Source organism: Orycteropus afer, unplaced genomic scaffold, assembly GCF_000298275.1.
Source record: "Orycteropus afer afer isolate SDZICR_OR568_19922 unplaced genomic scaffold, OryAfe1.0 scaffold00166, whole genome shotgun sequence".
NCBI lineage: Eukaryota > Metazoa > Chordata > Mammalia > Tubulidentata > Orycteropodidae > Orycteropus > Orycteropus afer.
The window spans coordinates 4036859-4052927 of record NW_006921753.1 but is presented as its reverse complement, the minus strand read 5'-3'; positions in this window follow the sequence as shown (position 1 = coordinate 4052927).

Below are 16069 nucleotides of genomic sequence, written 5' to 3'. Positions count from 1 at the left end.
CGGCATTCTTCACCAACACCACAGCTCAAAAGCATCAGCTCTTCTTCGGTCTTCCTTATTCATTGTCCAGCTCTCACATGCATACAAGGCGACTGAAAATACCATGGCTTGTGCCAGGTGCACCTTAGTCCTCAAGGAGACATCTTTGGTCTTCAGCACTTGAAAGAGATCCTTTGCAGCCAATTTGCCCATCGTCTGATGTCCTGACTGCTGCTTCCATTGGCATAGATCGTAGAACCAAGCAATGTGAAGACTTCGACAATGTCGATCTTTTCTCCATTTATCGTAATGCTGATTATAGGTCCAGTTGTGAGGATTTTTGTTTTCTTTATATTGAGATGTAATCCATACTGCAGACTGTATTCTCCAATCTTCATCAGTAAGTATTTCAAGTCATCCTTACTTTCAGCAAGCAAAGTTGTGTCATTAATGTATCGCAGGTTGTTAATGATTCTTCCGCCAATCCTGATGCCACATTCTTCTTCATATACTTCACCTTCTTGGATTATTTGCTCAGCACACAGATTGAACAAGTATGGTGAAAGGATACAACCCTGATGCACTCCCTTCTTGATTTTAAACCTTGCACTGTTCCCTTTTTCTGTCTGAACAAAAGCCTCCTGTTCTATGTACAGGTTCCTCATGAGTACAATTAGGTGTGCCAGAATTCCCATTCTTCTCAATGTTATCCACAATTTATGATCCACACAATCAAATGCTTTTTCATAGTCAATAAAACGCAAGTAAACATCTTTCTGGTGTTCTTTACTTTGAGCCAAGATCCATCTGACATCAGCATTGGTATCCCTCATTCCACATCCTCTTCTGAATCCAGCCTGCACCTCTGGAAGTTCTCGGTCAATATACTGCTGCAACTGTTTTTGAATTATCTTCAGTAAGATTTTACTTGCAAGCGATATTAATGATATTGTTCGATAATTTCCACATTCTGTGGGCTCATCTTTCTTTAGAATGTGTACAAATATGGATCTCTTCCAGTCAGTTAGCCAGGTATCTGTCTTCCAAATCTCGTGGCGTAACTGAGTGAGTGCCTCCAGCAGGGCATCCATTTGTTGAAACATCTCAGTGGGTATGCCATCAATTACTGGAGCCTTGTTTCTCACCAATTCCCTCAGCATAGCTTTGACCTCTTCTGTCAGTACCATTGGTTCTTGAACATATGCCCCTCCTGAAATGGATGAAGATCAACCAGTTCTTTTTGGTACAAGGACTCTATGTATTCCTTCCATCTTCTTTTGATGTTTTCTGCATCATTCAACATTTTGCCCATAGAATCTTTCAAGATTGCAACACAAGGCTTAATTTTTTTCCCTCAGTTCTTTCAGCTTCAGAAATGCTAAGTGTATTCTTCCCTTTTGGTTTTCTAACTCCAAATCTTCGGTTCAATTCTTTTATCTTGTCATTTCTTCCATTTGCTTTAGCTACTCTTCCCACAAGGGCAAGTTTCAGAGTCTCTTCTGACATCCATTTCTTTCTTTCTCATATTTTTAATGACCTCTTGCTTTCTTCATGGATGATGCGCTTGATGTCATCCCACAATTCTTAATGGTTTTCAGTCACTGGTGTTCAATGCCTCAAATCTATTCTTTAGGTGGCCTCTAAATTCAGTAGGGATATATTGAAGATCATATTTTGGCTCTCATAGACTTGTTTTAATTGTCTTCAACCTCAAGTTGAACTTGCATATGAGCAGTTGATGGTCAGTTCCACAATCAGCTCTGGCCTTGTTTTGGCTGAAAATATTGAGGTTTTCCTCACCTCTTGCCACAGATGTAGTCAATCAGATTCCTGTGTACTCAGTCTGGTGACGTCCACATGTATAGCTGCCATTTTTGTTGTTGAAAAAAGATATTTGCAATGAATATGTCATTGGTCTTGCAAAATTCAATCATGAAATCTCGGGCGTTATTTCTTTCACCAAGGCCAAATTTTCTAACTACCAGTGATTCTTCTTTGTTTCCAACTTTTGCATTCCAATCACCAGTGATAAGAAGCACATCTTGATTGCATGCTCAGTCAATTTCAGACTGAAGAAGTTGATAAAAATCTTCAATTTCCTCATATTTGGCTTTGGTGGTTGGTGTGTAAATTTGAATAATGGTCGTATTAACTGGTCTTTCTTGTAGGCATATGGATATTATCCTATCACTGACAGCATTGTACTTCAGGACAGATCTTGAAACAGAGCATCTTTGTAAGGCTCCCTAAATCCAGGAAGGGGAGGGACCAGGACCGGCCTCAGGGACCTCAGGAGTGGCAGGATATCCAGGTAAAAAGGGTGGGAGTCAAGGCTAGGCCCCAAGCCCCCAAGAGCCAGGAAAGGGAGGGACCAGGAGCAGCCTTGGGAACCTTAGGAGTGGCAGGATATCTAGGTTAAAAGGGGCAGGAGGCAAGGCTAGGTCTCAAGACCCCTACAGCCAGGATAGAGAGGGACCAGGAGTGGCCCGGGACCACAGAGTGGCAGGTATCAGGTAGGAATTAAGTAAGAGGAGAGTGCAGAAGTTTCCAACAGCTAAGGGAGACAAACTTGTCCGTCAGTTTGTCATCCTGTGAAGCTTGTACATTGCTGTGAGGCTTGGGGCTATGCCACTGGTGTTTCAGACACCAGCAGAGTTGCACATGGTGCACAGGTTTCAACACAGCTTACACACTAAGACAGACTGGGAAGGAGGAGGAGGCCATCCACTTCTCAAAAATTGGCCAGGGAAAACCTTATGAATAGCAGAGAAACACTGTCTGATACTTTACTAGGCAACTTTATGAATAGCTTGGAAACTTTGTCCTACACAGTGCAGGAAGACTAGCCCCTTGGGTTGGAAGGCACTCAAAATAGTACTGGGAAAGAGCTGCCTCATTAGAGTAGAACCAACTTAATGATATGGATAAAGTAAGTCTTTCAAGACCTCCATGTGATGACGTGGCATGACTCAAATTGAGGAGAAACAGCTGCAAACATCCATGAATAATCAGAGCATGGAATGTACGAAGCATGAATCTGGGAAAATTGGAAGTTTCAAAAATGAAATGGAAAGCATAAAGATTGATATCCTAGGCATTAGTGAGCTGAAATGGACTGGTTTTGGCCATTTTGAATCAGACAACCATATGATCTACTATGCTGGGAAAGACAAATTGGAGAGGAATGGCATGGCATCCATCATCACAAAAGATGATTCAAGATCTGTCCTGAAGTACAATGCTGAATCCTATGTTAATCAGGGATAATTATAGTACTTTATGGCACAAATAAAAACACCTGGCAGTTTATCAGTACCTTTACCATTCATAATATGTTCTCCCTCAGCAAGTATACATCCTTATAAGCATCCTTATAAATTATATTGTATATTATACCTCAAGAGAGAATTTAACTTTATTCTGTTAATACTTCAGGAGATTCAGTCTTAGAAGAAACATCACAGAAAACTACATTGAGGTCTGATGAAAAAGAACTTACCAAGCCTTTTAAATAAATAATGCAATAGACAAACTATAAGACATGGACCCATAGATCTCTCAATTGCTGTTGTTGTGTGCTGTTGACTAGATTACAACTCAATGAAACCATTACCTTTGAGGGTTATAATTTCTGTTGTCATGTAGTAAGCAATTGTTCCACTACAAAAAAAAAAAAAAAAGATGCAAACACACTGCCTTCAAGTTGATTCTGACTCATAGTAACACTATAGGACAGAATAGAATTGTCTCAATTTCCAAGGCTGTAAATCTATGGCCACATTATAGGACCGAGTAGAACTGCCTGATAGGGTTTCTTCAGCTGTAATCTTTATGGGAACATATTGTCAGGTCTTTTTACCCACAGAGTAATTGGTAGGTCAAACCGCAGACCTTTCAGTTAGCAGCCAGGTACTTAACTATTGTGTCACTAGGGCTCCTATCTCTCAAATAAAGAGATATATATATTCATCTCTTAATCACTGGAAAACTGTCCCACCCAAAGACTTCAAGCGGAGAACCTTTAGGAATCTTTCAGAATCATGTTGTTAGAGGCCCAGCAGCCCCAGAGTTTAGAATTCCAGCAGCCATGTTGAGATAACCTTGCTGATAATGATAATCTTTTTTTCTTTTTCTCCACTTTAACAAAATATGAATAGCTGACTTTTCACGGATGCTGGGTCCTCTGTTCGCATTCCTCTGAGAAACCAGTTATGACCATTTCACAGCCTAGCACCAGTTTGACTGATAAACTGCAAATATGAAGCAAGACCCTGGGAAGAGAACACCTGGTCTGGAACCACGATAAGGAGGAACAAAGAGGTTCCCAGCAATCCAGGAAGGCTTCGCTCTTTTCATATCTCTCTTTATAAACCTAACTTGCTTTTTCCTTGGGGGAGACAGGCTTTTCAGAAAAGCCATTGTCTTTGTCTCTTTGCATATGGATACTCGGTAAATCTTTTGCTTTTTCACTTCAACTTGTGATCATTGACTCTCCTTGCAACAGATGACAAGATCCAATTTTATCCTGTATCAACATGACTTTTGGGTAAAGAAGTGTTCTAGAAAACACACCAATTAAGGAAACAATTATGAAAAACAGCTCCCATTCAAGACCTGTGAACAAGATCCAGATTACTGAAACCACTGATTCCCACGCTTTAATCTTCATGATTTTGTTCTCTATATTCCTAGCTCTTTATTTTCCTCTTTTCTGGTTTAAAGTTCCTGATTAATGATAGACACTTGTTGCCTCTTAATCTTGATACATATAAGGCTCCTATTGTTTTATTTATTTATTTTTTGCATAGTTAGTTACCTCTTGGTATGTTTCAAATAAACCAAAACCAAACCTATTGCTGTCCAGTAGATTTTAACCCACAGTGACCCTATAAGACAGAGTAGAACTTCCCCATAGGGTTTCCAAGGCTATAAATCTTTAGGGAAACAAACTGCAACATCTTTCTCTTGCAGAGTGGCTGGTGGGTTCAAACCCACCCGTGGTAGGTTCAGTTAGCAGTCAAGTGCTTAACCACTGCACCACCAGGGCTCTTTATGATTCTAATGTTGTTGTAAGGTGCCATCAAGTCAGTTCCAACTCATAGCGACCCTATGTGTAACAGAATGAAACACGGCTTCCACACCATCTTCACAATCCTTGCTATGCTTGAGCGCATCATTGAAGCCACTGTGTCAATCCACCTCAGGAAGGCCTTCCCCTTTTTCTGTGACACTCCCCTTTACCAAGCATGATATCCCTCTCCAGGGTATGATCGCTTCTGTCAATATGACCAAAGGAAGTGGGACTAAGCCTGGCCATTCTCGCTCCTCAGGAGGATTCGGCTGCATTTCTTCCAGGATAGATTTGTTCGTTCTTCTGGCAGTCCATGGTGTTTTCAGTATTCTTTGCCAACACCACAATTCAAAGGCATCAATTCTTCTGTGGTCTTCCTTATTCATTGTTCAGCTTTCACATGCATATAAGGTAATTGAAAATACCATGGCCTGGGTCAGGCACAGTTTAGTCTTCAAAGTGACGTCTTTGCTCTTTAATGCTTTGAAGAAGTCTTTTATTTTGTCCCCAATATTATTATTTTTTCACATTTTATTGAAATATAATTTATGTACAGTGAAATATACAAAACTAAAGTGACATGGGTCAATGTGTTTTTGTTTTTGTTTTTGTTTTTGCAGTATTCCTTCCCGCCGCCCCGTAACCAACAAATTTTCCTTCCATATATAAACCTCTCCTTGACTTTTTATAATAATGAACTAATACTATATTTATCCTTCTGTGATTGACTTATTTCACTCAGCATAACATCCTCCAAGTTCATCCATGTTATGTGGTATTTTGCAGATTCTACATGGAAGGAAGTTTGGGCAATCTACTTCCATAGTGATACCACCTCAGAAACCCAAGGAGGAGTCGTCATGAGTCAGATACGACTCTACAGCAGTGGGTTTTTTACATTACTCTTTTAAAGAAGTCTTTTGCATCAGATTTGCCCAGTACAATACTATCCCTGATTTCTTGACTGCTGCTTCCATAAGTGTTGATTGGGGATCCAAGTAAAATGAAATCCCTGACAACTTCAATTTTTCCTCCATGTATGGTGATGTTGCTTAAAGGTCCAGTTGTGAGGATTTTAGTTTTTTTTATGCTGAGGTATAATCCACACTGAAGACTATACTTTCTGATCTTCTTCAGTGGGTGCTTCAAGTTATCTTCACCTTCAGCAAGGTTGTGTATCACATTAAGAGTATCATTTGACTCTTAATGATTCTTTCTCTAATCCTGATGCTGCATTCTTCACTGAATAATTCAGCTTCTCGAATTATTTGCTCAGCATTCAGATTGAATAAGTATGGTGAAATTATACAATCCTGACACATATACTTTCCAATTTTAAACCATGCAGTCTCCCTTTGTTCATAAAATTTTCAAGTAATACATCAGACAGTGTTTCCCTGCTATTCATATGTTTTCAGTGGCCAATTCTTTCTTAAGTGGATGGCTCCATCCTTCTTCCCAGTCTGTCTGTGTCTGGAAGATCCACTAAAACCTGTCCACCATGGACGACCCTGTTGATATTTGACATACTAATGGTGTAGACTCCAGTGTCACAGCAACACTAGCCACCACAGTTCAACAAACTGATAGCTGAGTGGTGGTATGATTCTAATACTTTCCTATAATTTGATTGTGATTTTGTTAAAGTGTGCTATCAAACTGACTCTTGGATTTGTTCTCATTTTCCTTTGGTGCTACTCAGCTTCATTTGATACCGTTTCCTTTTTATAAATCATTTGGCTTCTTGGTTAATTGGACTTAACCACCAAGCAAATCATTTAGATGGCAAAAGCCACACACAACAGACCAGACAGCCAGAAATGTAGTCACTACTATGCTAAACATAATAAGGTTGCTCTCTTTTCTGTAGGAAAAAATGTATATACAGAGGAGCTAGCCCTTGTAATCAAGCTTTCATAGAAATAGGGCTTAGTAGCCTCCTCACTCTTATAGACCTTGCAAGAAGGTGCAGTAGCTAAGCTGAACCCTCATCTCTTTTGCTTTAGACCTACCTGATAATCTCTACCACCAATTTCTTTGTCTAGTACCTAAACATCTTATCAAACTTCCTTTCTCTTACCCTGAGTTGCAAAATGGGTCTTTGTCTTCAGGATATCTTACCTTACCATTTTTTTGCTTTGTTTGTCTGTTTACAAATTAAATATTCCTTACACCTGATCAGAAGATTTTCATCCCTACCTTCAGTGATCTTAACCAATGTGGTACATCTTGTGATTCTAACTCTTCAGTGGAATGCAAGTCAAAGTTTATGACTATTGGGGGTCTTCCGGCTTCTATGTTGTTGTTGTTATGTGCTGTTGAGTCAGATCCAACTCATAGCGACTCCTCCTTGGGTTTCCCAGGCTGTATCACTATGGAAGTAGATTGCCCAACCTTCCTTCCAAGGAGTGGCTTCTATAGTAGTCATGTATTTGACTCTTATGGAAAGAAAGGTGGCTTTCTTTTATAGGGAGAAACAACTCCAAGAATAATGTGCTAAGACTTCCTTCAAAAGACAGCAAGTTTCACTTGAAAATTGACTGGACTATAAGCAGCTAAATATTTATATAAGCAGCACAATATTTAGCACAACTTTAGTTATATATTGACCAAAAAACCAAACTCACTGCCGTCGAGTTTGATCCAACTCACAGCAACCCTCTTTGGGGTTCCAAGGCGATAGATTGCCCAATCTTCCTTCTGAAGAGTGGCTGGTGGGTTTGAACCACCAGCCTTTTGGTTAGCAGTCAAATACCTTAGGCACTACACCACCAGAGCTCCTAGTTATATATTACTTGAGGGATTATTCAATACCAATCTCCTCTCTCTAGAATATTATTTACCCCCAGTGTCAGGAACAATATTGACATATAAAAGATGACTTCTTGGTATATAACTATGCTCTTTTGTCACATAGTAGGTAATTGTTTAAAATTAAAAAAAAAAAAAAAAAGGCAAACCCACTACCATGGAGTCAATTCTGATTCAAAGAGACCCTATAAGACAGAGTAAAACTGCCCCATAGGGTATCCAAGGCTGTAAATCTTCACAGAAGCAGACTGCCTCATCTTTCTTCCATGGAGCAGCTGATGGGTTTGAACTGCTGACCTTTGTTTAACAGCCATGTACTTAACCACTACACCACCAGGGCCCCATATAAGCAACTGTTAGGATGTGGAAGCCCTCAGTAAAGAACATAAGTGAATAGGTAAAAGAAAATGCACAGGTGGAAGGAAACTAGTCGTCTGTAGGCAATGCTTCCTAAATTATACCTTTCATTGAGATTTTCACCAATATTCAGAACAATAGGAAAAATAAGAACAATGGAGTAAGTTCTCATAATATTATATAACTTATCCTACTTTTTTGGTATTATAAAGTCCTGCATTGCTTTTTATGAAATTATGGTATATAATAGGTGTAAGTTTTCTGAATGTGTGGTTTTTAAATTGACATTATTTGGAAAAATTAAAATTGACAACTCTGTCTCAGTCATCTGACTTTATTTTAATAATTTTTCTTTTTCATGAAATCTGGAAGTCTAGGAACCACTGATCTAAGGCATGTCAAAGTATAATTTTTAAAATATTAAAAATATGACTGTCATACAAATATATATGGTACAAGTGTTACAGACTTTTTTGAACTCATTAATGAAAGAATCAGCAGGATGGTAAACCTGATTTAAAGAAGGATATGAGAGATTGAAAAAGAGTGATTGAAAGGAAGAATGCTGAAATAAGATTCCTAATTTAGATTCAGTGCAATGAAACCATAACCTTTGAGGGTTATCTTTTCTATATGACAAAAATCATTTGATTCTCCACTAAAAAAAAGTAATTTGCAACTTAACAATCTTCTACAAGTTATCATGTAATTTTATAGAATCCAGACTTTAATCAATAGTAAATAGTGAGTCAAACAAAATTATCTTATCTTAGAGTGATGGATAATACGGGCCAGCTTGTTAGAAAGTCTCTAGTATGTATTTGCACATTCAAACAATAATATATGTGCCTTATTTCCAAACTTTGGATAATTTTCTTAAGAGAAGCCTCCATAATATTTGGGTGAAGCAGTTCCAAAAAAAAAAAAAACCAAACTCACTGTGATCTAGTCAGTTCTGACTCATAGTGACACCCTTTGGGTTTCCAAGGTGGTAAATTTTTACAGAAGTAGATTGTCCCGTCTTCCTTCACAGGATGAAGGTTAGATATGTTAATGAATGTTTGCATAAATAGATATGGATTGTGATGGTTAATTTTATGTGTCACCTTGGCTAGGCTATTGTCTTAGTTCTCTAGTTCTGCTATAACAGAAATACTACAGGTGGACAGCTTTAACAAACAGGAATTTTTTCTCTTACAGTCTAGGAGGCAAGAAGTTTGAATTCAGAGTGCCAGCTCTAGGAGCTGGATGAAGGCTGCTCAAGCTTGGGTTTTACCTCTGCCTCTTGTTCCAGGCCCCCTGAAACTAGAGGCTTCTTCTGACTCATGTAGCTACTGGCTGCTGAGGCTGACAAACCCAAGATTGGCAGATAAAATGGCACAATCCCAAGATTGGCAGTCAAAATGATAGGCAACTGGTTCAAGTCCAAGAACTGGAGATGAAGACTTGGCCAAATGCAGAATCCAAAATGTGCCAAAAAGGTAAAGACCTTTCTCAAAGCTTCTCCACATATACTGGAAGGAGGCCACACCCCAAAGGAAACTACTTAGCTGCCCACAGCAGATTCCACCATGAATGGTTACAATCTCAACATGGGTTATGACTACATCCAGCTGCCAAGCCACTCAAAATCACAGCCCAGCCAAGTTAACACACAACCATAACTACTATGTATAAGTAAATATGGATTGTGACTGTTAATTTTATGTGTCACCTTGGCTAAGCTATGGTGTCCAGTTTAATCAAATGCTCAGCTAGATGTTGCTCTGAAGGCATTCAGATATGATTAACCTTTATAATAAGTTGATTGTAAGTGAAGCAGGTTACCCTCCATAATATGGGTGATCCTCATACAATCAGTTGAAGGCTGTAATAGTAAAAACTGGTATTTCCACAGGAAGAAGGATTCTGCCTCACCATTTTAGCATACATTTCCTGATGGAGTTTCCAGACTGCCTGGCCTACAGATCTTAAACTCAAAACTGCTAGAGTTTCCAGCCTACTCTCTGATGTACTAATTCTGGACTTGCCACCCCCCACAATTGGATGAGCCAATGCCTTAACATAAATCTCTCTTCCCTTTCTTTCTGCACATGTGCACGTGTGTGTGTGTGTGTGTGTTTCCTAATGGTTCTGTTCCTCTGAATAACACTAATAGTTGAATGTATAGATTTATACATGTGAAACTGGAAAGAGATAGACCAAAAAATTAACAGTGATTACCACTTGGAAATAGCACTATGGATAATTTTTTTTTTTTTTTTTTTCTGAGACTTTTCCTTACTTTCAAAATTTTCAGGAAAAATAAAAGCCAACACTCATTTCCAAAAAGCCTTCAATAACAGTTCTGGATGTTTGAGAATAATATACATCTGTACTATTTTGCCTTTCTATCTTGATTTTTAATGATACAGTTGCCTTAACTAGCTATTACTCACCTACCCACCCACTGCCACGGAGTCAGGTCTGACTCATAGTGACCCCTCCTTGGGTTTCCTTGTTGTTGTTGTTGTTGTTGTTGTTTGCCATCGAGTTGGACCTGACTAAAAAAATGTTAAACATTATTTCCACAAATCTCAGTTCCCTACCTGTATCGAAAGCTAATAAAAAAGACTGAGTGGTAGCAATCAACAAGAAAATATAATTTGTCTTTAGACATTTTTTCTAGTTGGCTGGGATTGTGCTCCACAAATTTGGAAACATAATTCATTTCTTGTGACATAATAGTTACTCTTTATTTCACAGTTTTAAATTTTTATTGAAGCATAACACACATACAGAAAGATGTATAAACAGAATGTTATCAGCTTCTCAGAAACCTCCTTAATGCACTCTCTATCTCCTCTGTCTTAACTTAAAATATTATATTTTTATTATTCCTTCTTTAAATTTAATATAAACAGAATCATACATTATGTATATATTCCCTTATTCATAACTTCTATAATTCAACATTGTATTTAAGAAATTCTTTCTTGATGCACCACTAAGAAAAAAACAAGGATGGCAAGATTTTAGTTCTTTGCTTTAGACATGTCAGTCATCAGGAAAGATCACTCTCTAGAAAAGGACATCATTTTTGGTAGAGGACTAAGGGAAACTTTCCATGAGATGAATTGACACAAATGCCACAATAGACTCAAACATACCAAAAAACGTGAAGATGGTGTGGAACAGGGCAACATTTTGTTCAGTTGTACATAAAGTGTCCATGCTCTGGAGCTGACTTGGTGGCAATTAACAAGAAGAAAGAAAAAATGCTACTGATTAAAATATGGCACAAAGCTTTCTTATCACTTATAATTTTTAAAAAAATTCATTGAAATAGCTCTTTTAGGTTTACTTATTCAAATTTCGTCATACATTATTTACACACATAAAAAGAGCATTTTTTGTTTTGTTTTGTTTTGTTTAAGTTTTATTTATATATAACTTTAGTTCCTTTTAAGGAACTCTGGTGGCACAGTGCCTAAGGCATTTGACTGCTACCAGAAGGCTGATAGTTCAAATCTGCCACTCCTTGGAAGGAAGACTGGGCAATCTACTTCCATAGAGATACAGCCTCAGAAACCCAAGGAGGAGTCGCTATGAGTTGGAACTGACTCAGCAGTAGACATAGATATTTCCAAACATCCTTTACATTCAAAATCCAACTCTTCCAATAATAGCTTTCTTTACATACCATATAATTCATATCAGTGAATTCACATATCATACAATTCACCCATTTAAAGTGTGCAAATCAAAGATTTTCAGCATATTTACAGACTTGTGCAACCATCACCACAATCAATTTTAGAAAATTTTCATCACACCAAAAAGAAATCCAGTGTCCATTAGCTGTCACACTTCATTTATCCCCAGACCCTACAACCCTAAGCAACCACTAATCTCTTTTCAGTCTGTATGTTGTTGTTGTTGTTATGTGCCGTCAAGTCAAACCCGACTCATAGCGACCCCTCCTTGGGTTTCCGAGGCAGTATCACTAGGAAGTAGGATTGACCAACCTTTCTTCCGAGGAGTGGCTGGTGGGTTTGAACCGCCAGCCATCTGGTTATCAGGCAAGTGTCTTAGCCACTATGCTACCAGAGCTCCTCAGTCTGTATAGATTTGCCTATTCTGAGAATTTCATTTAAATACAGTCATACGATATTGGCTGTTTTCACCTCCAAGGAGCTTTCTGGCTGCACTTCCTCCAAGACAGATTTGTTAGTTCTTTTAGCAGTCCATTGTACTTTCAGCATTCTTCACCAGTAATAGATACATCCTTCACCCTCTACCCAGCCTGCCAGTATCTACTAAGTTTCTATCTCTCTCTCTCAGTACTCTCCTAGTCTCCACCCCCTAATTTCCACTTAAACTCTTTGTGTCCTTTCCCGCCCTGCAGGTGCCCCATCCTCAAACCCCCAGTTTCCAGTGGGGTTCTTTGTCTACTTTTTCCTGCTGTGAAGGCGCCCCCCACCCTCACTCTCAGTTTCCTCTTGGATCATTTGTCTCCGTCCCTGGACTTATTTTGTCCCCACCCTCCCTTGCATTTAGTTCCTCTTCAACACTTAGGATTGGTTTTTTTTAAATAGGCAATCAACCTCCTGCATTAAAACACTACTTAAGCACACTGCAGAGACAGGATCGGTGCTGATGCTACTCTAAGCCTCAGCCCATCCACCAGACGGATGATTCAATAAAATTTATTTTTCTAACAATTCACCCTGGTCTTATTCCTCTTGGCATTTGACACCTAACAGCCAGCACCCAGCATAACAATTCAAAAGCATCAATTCTTCTTCAGTCTTCCTTATTCCTTGTCCAGCTCTCACATGCATATGAGGTGATTGAAAATATCATGGCTTGTGTAAGGCCTCAAGAAGACATCTTTGCTCTTAAGCACTTGAAAGAGGTCCTTTGCAGCCAACTTGCCCAATGCTATATATCATCTGATGTCTTGACTGCTGCTTCCATTGGCATTGATTGTAGAACCAAGCAATGTGAAGTCTTTGACAACTTCAATCTTTTCTCCATTTATCTTGATGCTGCTTATAGGACCAGTTGTGAGGATTTTCATTTTCTTTATATTGAGATGTAATCCATTCTGCAGACTGTATTCTTCAATCCTCATCAGTAAGTGCTACAAGTCATCCTCACTTTCAGCAAGCAAAGTTGTGTCATCAGCGTATCGCAGGTTGTTAATGATTCTCCCTCCAATCTTGATGCCACATTCTTCTTCATATAGTCCAGCTTCTCTGATTATTTGCTCAGCATACAGATTAAATAAGTATGGTGAAAGGATACAACCCAGACACACTCCCTTCTTGGTTTTAAACCATACAGTGTACCTTATTCTGTTCAAAACTATAGCCTCCTAGTCTTAGTGGACTTCTTAGTGGGTATGAATAAATGACTTCTCAGTGGATATGAAGCACATTATCATCTCAAAAGAAAAAGCATTTCACCACTCCGGATGATAAAACACTCAACAAACTAAAAATAGAAGGTGTTTTGGTTACCTAGTGCCTCTCTGACAGGAATATACCACAAATGGGATGGCTTTAACAAACAGGAGTTTATTCTCTTACAGTCTAGGCTTTAAGTCCAAGTTCAAAGTGCCAGGTTCTAGGGGCTGGGTGAGAACCCCACAACCTCTGGCTTCAGCTTTGCCTTCTGCCCTCAGCCCACTGAAGCTGGAGGCTTTCTTCATTCAGACAGCTACTGACTGCTGAGACTGACAAGACCAAGGTGGACAAGTAACAAGGCACACTCTCAATATTACAAAACCACAGGGCAAGGCATTAATTCTAGTCCATGGAAAGTCCCAAGATTGGCAGAGCATGGGAGGCTGCTGAACAATGACACGGCTACATGCAGGATTCAAGCATGCCATAAGCTAGAGACCATTCCCCAAGGCTTCTCCTTATATAGAGAAAGCAGACCACATCCTTAAGGCAGCTACTCAGCTGCTCACAGTAGATTCCACCATGGAGTTGATTACCAGTTGCTTCATGGGGAATACTACATCCAGCTGCCCAGCCACTCAACCAGGCCCAGCCAAGTTTACACACAAACTTAACTACCACAATTCCACCCCTTGTCAACTTGGCACTTGTACACATCTTCAATGGGTGGCATCTGTACAGATCTCCTTCACTGGGTGGCTCCAGTCCCCTAGGTCCTGAGTGGCGACCTCACCCCCTTGGCATGGCGGGCCTCGTTCCTCTCCCTCTTGGGCATGGCAGCCCTGCACCCTAACTCTTGGGCAGTGGCTATGACTCCATCCCACTTGATCACATGAATGAGCAGCTGGAAACTTCCTCAACCTGATAAAAGGCATCTATGAAAACCCCACAGCTAATATCATATTTAGAAATGAAAAATAATGCTTTCTCTCTAAGATCAAGAACAAGAAAAAGATTCTGTTCTTGCCACTACTACTAAATTTTTACTTAAGGCTCTGACTTAAGAAAACGAAATATATGCAGATTGGAAAGCTATCTCTATTAGTTAGATATTAGAGTGTGGATCTCTATTCACAGATGACAATGACATGATTGAAATTTCCCTGATTGCTAATGAAGTTCAGCATCATTTCATGTGCTTATTGGCCATTTTCACAGCTTCTTTGGATAAATATATATTTATACATATTTCCTATTTTTAATTTGTGTTATTTATATTTTTATTATTGAGTTTCAAGAGTTCATTATATATTCTACATACATGCCCCCCATCAAAAAACATGATTTACAAAATTTTTTCCCATTCTATAGGATATCTTTTCACTTTCTTAATTTTATCCCTTGAAGCAAAATAAATGAATAAATAGTTTTGACTAATTTTTCCTTTTGTTTCTTGTGCTACTGGTATCATACTTAAGAAACTCCTGCCTAGTACAAGGTCACAAAGATTTATACCTGTATTTTCTTCAAAGAGTTATACAACTCTTACTAATTTAGATATTAGATTCCTTTTGAGTTAGTTTTTATATATGTTGTGAGTAAGGTCCAACTTCATTGAATATTAATCTTGTGTCCTACAAGCTTGCTAACTTCATTTATTAGCACTAATATCTTTTAAATGGGTTTGTTGATTATCTATATACAAGATCATGTCATCTGTGAATACAGATAGTTTTACAGTCTCTAATATCTAACTAATAGAAATAGTTTATCAATCTACGTATCTAAAGTTAATAGAAGCAGCAACAGTAAACATCTTTGTCTTGTTCTTGATCTCAGACCTTTCTAAGCCCTCAAAGGCTAAGCATTGTCTTTCATTATTAAGCATGATATTTGGTGTTGTTAGGTACTGGCAAGTCAGTTCCAATCATATATTTAAAATTTTAGGAACTGTCATACAATATCATTAATATCAAATGCAAGTAAAATCTTGCTAAAGATAATTACAAAAAAAAAAAAAAACAGTTGCAGCAGTATATTGACAGAGAATATCCAGAAACTCAAGCTGGATTCAGAAGAGCACGTGGAATGAGGGATACCATTGCTGATGTCAGATGGATCTTGGCTCAAAGCAAAGAATACCATAGAGGTTTTTGCTTATGTTTTATTGACTATGCAAAGCATTCAGTTGTGTGGATCATAACAAATTATGGATAACATTGAGAAGAATGGGAATTCCAGAACACTTGACTGTGCTCATGAGGAACTGTACATAGACCAGGAGGCTGTTGTTCAAACAGAACAAGGGGATACTGCATGGTTTAAAATCAGGAAGGGAGTGCATCAGGGTTGTATCCTTTCACCATATTTATTCAATCTGTATGCTGAACAAATAATCTGGGAACTGCACTACATGAAGAAGGTGACATCAGAATTGGAGGAAGACTCATTAACAACCTGC